This window comes from Lynx rufus, unplaced genomic scaffold (assembly GCF_022079265.1).
Source record: "Lynx rufus isolate CCGP_SWC_20201006 ecotype Redwood Valley unplaced genomic scaffold, mLynRuf1.p SCAF_1, whole genome shotgun sequence".
Lineage (NCBI taxonomy): Eukaryota > Metazoa > Chordata > Mammalia > Carnivora > Felidae > Lynx > Lynx rufus.
In genome coordinates, this window is record NW_025814823.1 from 98,373,516 (window position 1) to 98,382,013 (window position 8,498).

The window sequence follows — 8,498 nt, forward strand, 5'->3', positions numbered from 1 at the left end:
ATATATATATATATATATATATATATGTCAGCTTATGTTTACTACTCAGAAAAAGCAGCACATCCAGGATAAATTATGTCCTCAAAAAGGCCTGAGTTAAATAAGTCCACGTTAGTTTCAATTTATACATATGTTTCCATAGTTTTAGGTATTTGTATCTTGTTATACACCATTTGAAAAGCAGAGTTATCAAGAGAAAGTTATAGTGATCTTTTAATGCATTTAAGTTTGGAATGTATAATCACTGGAAAAGAAATTATTTGAAATTTTTAATACATGTCAGTCGTTACTGATTCATAGTGCTGCTAATAAGGAATGAGCATGCCTATCACCAAAATATTTCAAATCTACCAAGCCTCAACATCTTTCAACAGTATTGTGTTAACTGCAAGATTCCAAAAAAGAATGAATGTACAAACAGATTGTGAATTCCTAGATGATGCATCTGTTGTTATAATGAGCCATGGCTTGGCTAACTTATTCTTGTATTAGATTATTTTTAAGAAGAGAGAGATGGAATTCTGTGCGATGTGGTAACTGTATTAAAGTATTTCAAACTTTTCTCTGCCCATGTCTTGGTTTAAGTCTGGAGTCTGTGCATTGTTTCAGTGAGTTTGGTTTGAGAAAGAACACATTTGGCCTCAAGAGACTTTTTAAGTCTTGCTGCTTTATAGTAGCCAAGCATTCATCTTTCTGATTAGATTTGACATCAGTGAGCCACTATTCCATGTATGCTTCAAAATACAAAAGAAGACTTGTACAAGGAAATATTTCTACTTTTTAAAAGGGTACTGAGAAGTTTTGAAATAAGTATGAACTTCTATCTATTCATAAGGCACTGAGTGTGAGGATTTTTTTAAACCACTCTTTTAAAAAATTTTTTTTATTTATTTTAGGAAGGAGAGACTATAAGTGGAGGAGGGGCAGAGAGAGAGAGAGAGAGAGAGCACGAGAGAGAGAGAGAGAATTCCTAGCAGGCTCTGTGCTGCCAGTGCAGAACCTGACATGGGGCGCAAACTTATGACACCATGAGATCATGACCTGAGCCGAAACCAAAAGTCAGATGCTCAACCGACTGAGCCACCCAGGTGCCCCGTTAACAGGATTTTTAAATATATCCTTCTGTAATCTTTACTTGGGGCAGATGCATTGTTCATAAAACTCTATCGTATGAAGTCTGGCGTAGCATGGTTATGATGGTGATGATTAAGCATTTATTATTACTATATGTTTACTGTATGTTAAACAATGTTAGTGATGCTTCATGATCCTCAACTGCCTCATAATGTGTCCCATTTCAGAGATAAGTCAGGAGGCCCAGGGCATTAAAGTGATTGTGCAAGGTTGCATAGTACATCTGGAACGTTGGCTCCAGAGTCAATACCTTTAACTGTCCATTTATAAATAAATGCATAACCACATTTCTCCAACTTATCCACTTAAACAATAATGTTGGTCACTTCACTAGTTTAACCCTTCATTGGCAGCTCATTTGGCCCGGGACACAGTTATGCTTATTAAAAAGAAATAAAAACATTTCATAATTAAGTCACACACCAGTATCATGTCTTATCAAATATAGCAGAATGATGGACAGCCTATAAATGCAGATTTCTGGGCCCATCCTGAACAACAGAACTGTGTGGCAGAGGGACAGGCCCTAGCATTTATCTAGCAGCATTTCAACACCCTTTTCTGGTTTTCTCCTTCATAAACACAGAGCCATGCCACCCACATGCAAGGTGTAGTGACCTTGAATTTCAGCGACCATGCAGTGAAGACCTCAAGCATGTGTATTTGAGATTTCCAAAGCTCAGAATGCCTTTTTCTTTGTCTACATGTCTTCTTTAAAACCCAGTTCAGATGTGGGTCCCCTGAAAAAGCATTCTCTGACCTCTCCAGGCAGAGTGCACCTCTCTCTCTCTCTCTCTCTCTCTCTCTCTATTTTTTAACCTATCTCTGTTCTGTGTGCATGCATTATTAAACCTTCACTGTTATTTATTGACTTTTCTATCTCCCTTCCCAGAGAGACAATCTTGAAGGAAATTTGTCAGAGATAGATTTCTCTTGCAGTTCTTCCTATGTCATCTTTCTCAGTCTCTAGTTTTGCCATCATCTGTACACGTTCTTTGCTGGTCCAAACTGGTTTCTATTGGTTCTGATTTGTCCCCAACAGACCGTACTGGACACTGCTTCTATCAGGTCTATATACCTGTTGGCAGAATTTTTAATTCTTGGCTTTGTTTAATGTTCAGATTTAAACTAAATAATAACAGCAAATTTGTAAATTCCTTAAAATTCTAAGATCCTCACATGTCTTAAGTCAGTGCTTCTCAAACTGTCGGATGCCACGTGTGAAAATTTTATTAAAAATGCATATTCTGGGACAGGGCCCAAGTCCTGCATTTCTCACAGGCTGTAGGTAGGGCCTATGCTGCTGGTCTGTTGGCCCTCTGAATACTAAGGTAGCAATCACAGATATGGTGATAACGGGGTAAATATTAAAGTGTACCCCATTTTTCCAGATCAGGAGAGTAAAGCAAAGAGAGGTTAAATACATAGACAAAGTAGAAAGTGTATAAGTGTCATCATGAGGATTGGACACAGGTCTAGATAGAGTAGGCTCTAACCACCCTTACATAGCCTCTAGAGAATGTAGATTTGCCTCCCACATATATACAACTTGGGCTCTTCCTGCTCCTAGATGCTATGGCATTTATCCATATGAATTTAGAAGGTAGGGGAGTGATAGCACTTTCCTCTTTGCAAAATGGCCTAGTACAGTTTCCTGGGAATGCTGTTCCTCTCCTTAGAAGGGATGGTGAGGGGCAGGAGGAAGGAGAGGTGTAGATCAGTGGTTTCCATATGGTCACAGCTCAGATGGTTCTTTCATCACATTTCACATGAAGGAAATTAAAATCCAAATAGACTTTGTTTCTGTCTTTTTCTGTAAGGGTTGCTGATTACAGGATCTACTTACTCATGCGTGAGAATATTGATCATTTGGGTCCACTGAGTTCAGAAATTTCTGTGCAAGAATATCTAAAAGTGTCCAATTAAAAAAAATATTTCTAGACACATAATTAAATGAACTGTAGCCAAGATCACTAAACTGAATGTATGTATATACATGAATGATTTCTGAAAGTAAATATACCAAAATACAATTGGTATTTATATAGAACACTTGGTATTGATGTATGGTTCTATCATTTATTCTAATCCTGCCTGAGCAGAGGACTGGAGAAAGTTTCCTAACTGGGGCACTTAAAAAAAAAATAGTGATTTCCCCCTGCCCCCAATGCTACTGAACAAAATTGCCGGGCATGGAACCCAAGAATCTCTAGATTTAAAATGCTGCCTAGGTGATTCTTATGATCATTTCAGTTTGACCAACAGTCTTAAACCATTCTGGCTTTTGGCAGAAAGAGAACAACTATTTCAGTATCTTTCAGTGCATTAATCAAAGGAGTGTCTCTCAGGTTATTTCTTGGACCGTATCATGTGTCGCTGTTGGCTGCAGCTGCTTAGGGCTTTGCCATTTAACTATTTCATGCCTGTTAGGTTTGGGCACATTTGTGCATGACTGTGATGGAGGCGCTTCACACTTCTGAAGCTTATTTGCAGAAATACTGTCTGTTGGAAATCAAATGATGCTGCAGTGGGAAAACAAATCACTCCAACACGATGGATCAGATCTTTGAGACACTGCTACAAGTGTTAAATAAGTTGTTGAAGACATGCCAAGTAGCGAATGAGAAAACAGTTGCTGGTTTGAGAAATATTTTGGAAGTGTCTGGTAATTCAAATTTAGCAGGGAAGGTAATTGTACTTATTGAACAAAAGTGATTTATAAATAATCCTGGAAAATTAAGCAGCTGGACTAGCGCAGGACTTGCATATGTTATGATTTTTAAATGATTCCAAAGCCGACTTAAAATAAATCTGAGCAATTTGAAATAATTTTATTTACCAGTGAAACCTCACTCCCTCACTTGCTTACAAGAACTTCATGTGTTTGCTTAGTTTCTGCATAAAGTGGATTATCATTCTACTGAAATACTCTTTATTTTCTCTGTAAAAAAGGACCACGTCTGACATTTAGGCATCTGAAGTCTCTTACACAACTTACTAATTTATTTTATTTTTTAAGTGTTTATTTATTTTGAGAAAGAGAGCATGAGCAGAGGAGGGGGGAGAGAGAGAGAGAATCCCAAGCAGGCTGCATGTTCATTGCAGAGCCTGACACGGGGCTTAATCTCATGACTGTGAGATCACGACCTGAACCGTTAGCAAGGGTCAGAAGCTCAACCGACTGCACCACCCAGGAGCCCCTCAACTTTCTTCAGATAAACAAAGACTAGGTAATTGTGAAAGTGACAAAAAGCAAGTTTCTAGAAAGTGATTGTCTTGCTTTCCAACACCACAGCCATGGGGATAGTTACTTAATTTAAGATCATGAGCCCTCTGAATTTCCGGAACTTGTTCAAAGGAAAAGTGTAGAAAATCCGTCTTGAGCCGTGAGACAGCAACACTGGAGGAGTGTGTTTGGTGTAGTGAAGCTGAAGTAGGAGTTTAAAAAGAACCATCACAAAAGTAGAATTAGAATTGAGAAGATAATTTGGGGGGCTTCTGGAAACTGCAAAAGGAAGTGACAAATTGATTCCTTATTCTCTGGTCACTCAAGAAGGGGAAATAGATAATTTAAAAAAAATCATAATTTTAACTTTTTGGCTACAATAATATTTTTCTGCTAATAAAGACAACATTTTGGCTAGTGCTTCAAGAACTTCAAGTTGCAAACCTTAAGAATGTGTGAAAGAGGTCTGTATAAAATTGAAGGCAAAGTGAAGAGTCCTTGGAGAGCAATTATCATGCCTCTTCGTCGTATATTCTCCCTAGGCCTCTAGAGTTTTCAGTGTTTGTGGCACAATAAATATGTCTTAAAGGAATAAACAATGTGAGTAGAAGTATGCTCTTTTGTGCATCATCTCCCCTGAGTTCTGAGTTGTTTTGAAGTGATCTAACATTTTTATTTAACATGAAATTTATTTTAGTACTTATAGTACATACATATATATGTATATATAATATTTATATTTGAAGTTATATATATGTATATATATATAGTGTGTGTATATATATATATATATCTATATATACATATATATATATATATATATATATATATATATATATAGTATTTATATTTGAAGTTGATGCTTCTTTTCCAGAATATGAAACATGGTACATAGGGAGGAAGAATAAACTCGCAGTGTCTAAGTCACTTCCTGTTGAAACTTCCTCCTTTCCTGTGAGGCTCACAAGATCACATGGCTAAAATCTTTTTATTGCTCTTCCATTTTACTTTAATTGCTGCACTGAAATGGTTTGTGAATTCTTTTGGGAAATTCTTAGACTCGTACATACCTTTGTTTAAACATGCGTAATATAAAGGACTTCAATAATGTTTAGGTGTCCAGGGACACGGTGCTGGAGGAGGAGTCAATATATCTGTGTACAAAAGTAGTATGGGTTGGTAAGTATTTAGTTTTCCTAATGAATTGTCTGGAAGCTGTTTTGATGATAGAAACCAGCAGATGGGGTCTTTTGTCAACAGGGGAAAAACAAAAGATACCTCTTTAACCTTTAGTCGGTGTTAGATATTTAGTCTTGGTGCTGTGTATTTAGACATCGATATTTTTTGTTGGCATGGAGAGCTTTTGAATTAGTACATTATGTATATTTTTGTATTGTAATTGGAATCAGGAAAAGGTAAATTGATGAAAGCTTTGGGTTACCACCCTATTGATAATGTACAAAACCCCCATATTGATCATTAGTACTGCTTTTAAAAAGGCACATTATTTCACCTAGAATATGGCTAAAGTGGCTACATGGCTGTAAGACATATTTTACTCTCCATCTTCTGTTTTCCATTTGTTGGAAGAAAAATTAATCAGTACGGCAACTTGGGACATAGTATCTTCCAATTTCTAGAAGTAAAACATTAAAAAATACGTTAAAATCATATAAAATGTAGATTGAATATATATAAAGTCATGTAGCAAAGAAAATGATTATATTAAGTATGTTAGTCTATCTTTATGCAAGAATTTATATTTTAAGTTAATATTTGTTATAAATTTTTTCAGAGCTCATTACTATGGTCTGAGGAAAATAAATGAGATACCTATTTCTTTAAAAAAATTTTTTTTAACGTTTATTCATCTTTGAGAGACAGAGAGAGACAGAGCATGAGCGGGGAAGGGGAAGAGAGAGGGAGACACAGAATCTGAAGCAGGCTTCAGGCTCTGAGCTGTTAGCACAGAGCCTGACATGGGGCTCGAACTCACGGGATGAGGGATCATGACCTGAGCCGAAGTCGGAGGCTCATCCAACTGAGCCACCCAGGCGCCCCAGATACCTATTTCTTAATACAATTGGAAGATACTTCAACAATGAACCTAAGTTATTTTTTGTTTTTGTTTTTATTTTTATTTATTTATTTTTTTAAGCATTACTGTATTTTTTTAAGCATAAGGACATTGAAGAGCTGATCATTACCGACCTAGAATTTGTTCCCTTTCTTTGAAGTTAACGTTCCAGAGTAGATAGGAAGGCTTTGGTAGGTCTCCCTTGTCATGAAGTTAAGAAGAAACTTTTCAGTTAAAAAAAAAAAGAAAAAAAGCAGAGCAGGTATTGCTTTAAAGTATAAGTGAGCACTTAATATCAACTGAGAAATGTATGTTATGATTTATCAGAATGTGTCTGCTACCATTGTATGTTTTAATCTCTGGTCGTTAATTTTTGATTTTTAAAAATTATTTGCCATACCTACAATATTGGCTGTGGTTTGTGCCTATAAATTACATGCCCAATAAATTTAATGGTGAAATCTGATTACTCCTATGAATCAAGTTTTGTTCAGAGATGGCTTTTGTTTTAGGAAGCTGTACTTGACCACATGTAGCACTGTGTGCAAAATAAATGGACTGATTCTGCTGCAGTGTAGACATAGTGAGATTTCTGGATAAATTGGTAAGCACTGGTTCCAGAAGTATTATTCCCATTTGATTAGAAAACTTCAGGTGTCCTGTTTGAGTATTGTTCTCTGTATTATAGCTCTGTGGGTTGACAATAGACAGGAAGGACCTAGGCACAAGCCATGATTATGGATTAAAAAAAAAATGTATGGAGTTGACTACTTGGCTCCGTTGATGAAGCATCTGACTCTTGATCTCAGCTCAGTTCTTGTTGTCAGGGTTGTGAGTTTAAACCCCATGTTGGGCTCTGGGCTGGACATGGAGCCTAATTAAAAATTAAAAAAAAAATGTATGAGCTAGGTGGGTGATGGGCATTAAGGAAGGCACTTGTTGGGATGAACATTGGGTGTTTTGGGTAAGTGATGAATCTACTCCTGAAACCAATACTACATGGAATGTTAACTAAGTTGAATTTAAATAAATAAATAAATAAATAAATAAATAAATAAATAAATAAAATGTATGCGACAAAGAAAGCATAATGAAGCAGAGTGTTTATTGTCTGTGTTTACTTTGCTACCACTCATACCCACCCTTGTAGGGAAATGTATAATGTTTATAACATATGTTTTTTGCCCTTGTCATGTCATTTGCTGCTTCTAATCTCCATATTGCCCACTGGGTGTTATGTTCTTTTAAAACAGGAATTGAAAACCCAAGCTAAAAGGAATAACCAACATGGCAGCATGCCAAGTGCTGAATGCTGCATTAGGCTGGTGCAAACGAAGACATTTTAATAAGTAAAAGATAGCAGCAAGACTGCCAGTACTCCTTTGCCAGAAAAGCCAGAGGGTAGGTGAAGAGTATAGGAAGGAGGTTTAAAAGTATTCGATAGAAATTAAATTGGGAGACACATGAGACAATTCTAAGTGGTCTCCTGGGGATATGAAGAAATTAAAGCAATTAAACAATCTGGTAACACAGAGTACAAACCAAATAGGATCTCTCGCGTTCTCTTTTTTATAACTTCACATTAGATGGTAGTTTATGTCTTCCAAGGTTATACTCATGCACTGTTGAGGCAGTCTCTTACTGGCAGTGCTCTGGTTAATGATCTGCCTCCATATGCTCTGTCCATCGCTCCCTTTATTTAATACCTCCCTTTATAACTCCCTCCCTCATCCATTCTGTACACTAATTCCAGATTAATTTTGTCTTACCAAATGTGGTACATTCTACTGGTTGTCTATTCAATAGCCAGCACTCCCCATCCCCTGTTTTTTGTTTTTTGTTTTTTTTTTAACTAATAGACCCGTGGTTGAGCAACAGTAAAATGCCCAATGTCTAAATCATGACAGGTCAGGTCTAATATCGGTGGCCTGTTCTCCTTTGCCAACGTTCAGTCTAGGGTGGGTGTGTAGCAACGTTTTGGCCAAAGAGATGTAGTCACGCTTGGGCTGGGAACTTTGGGACTGTATTTTCTTCCTTGAGAAGGAGAATGCTGCATAAAGG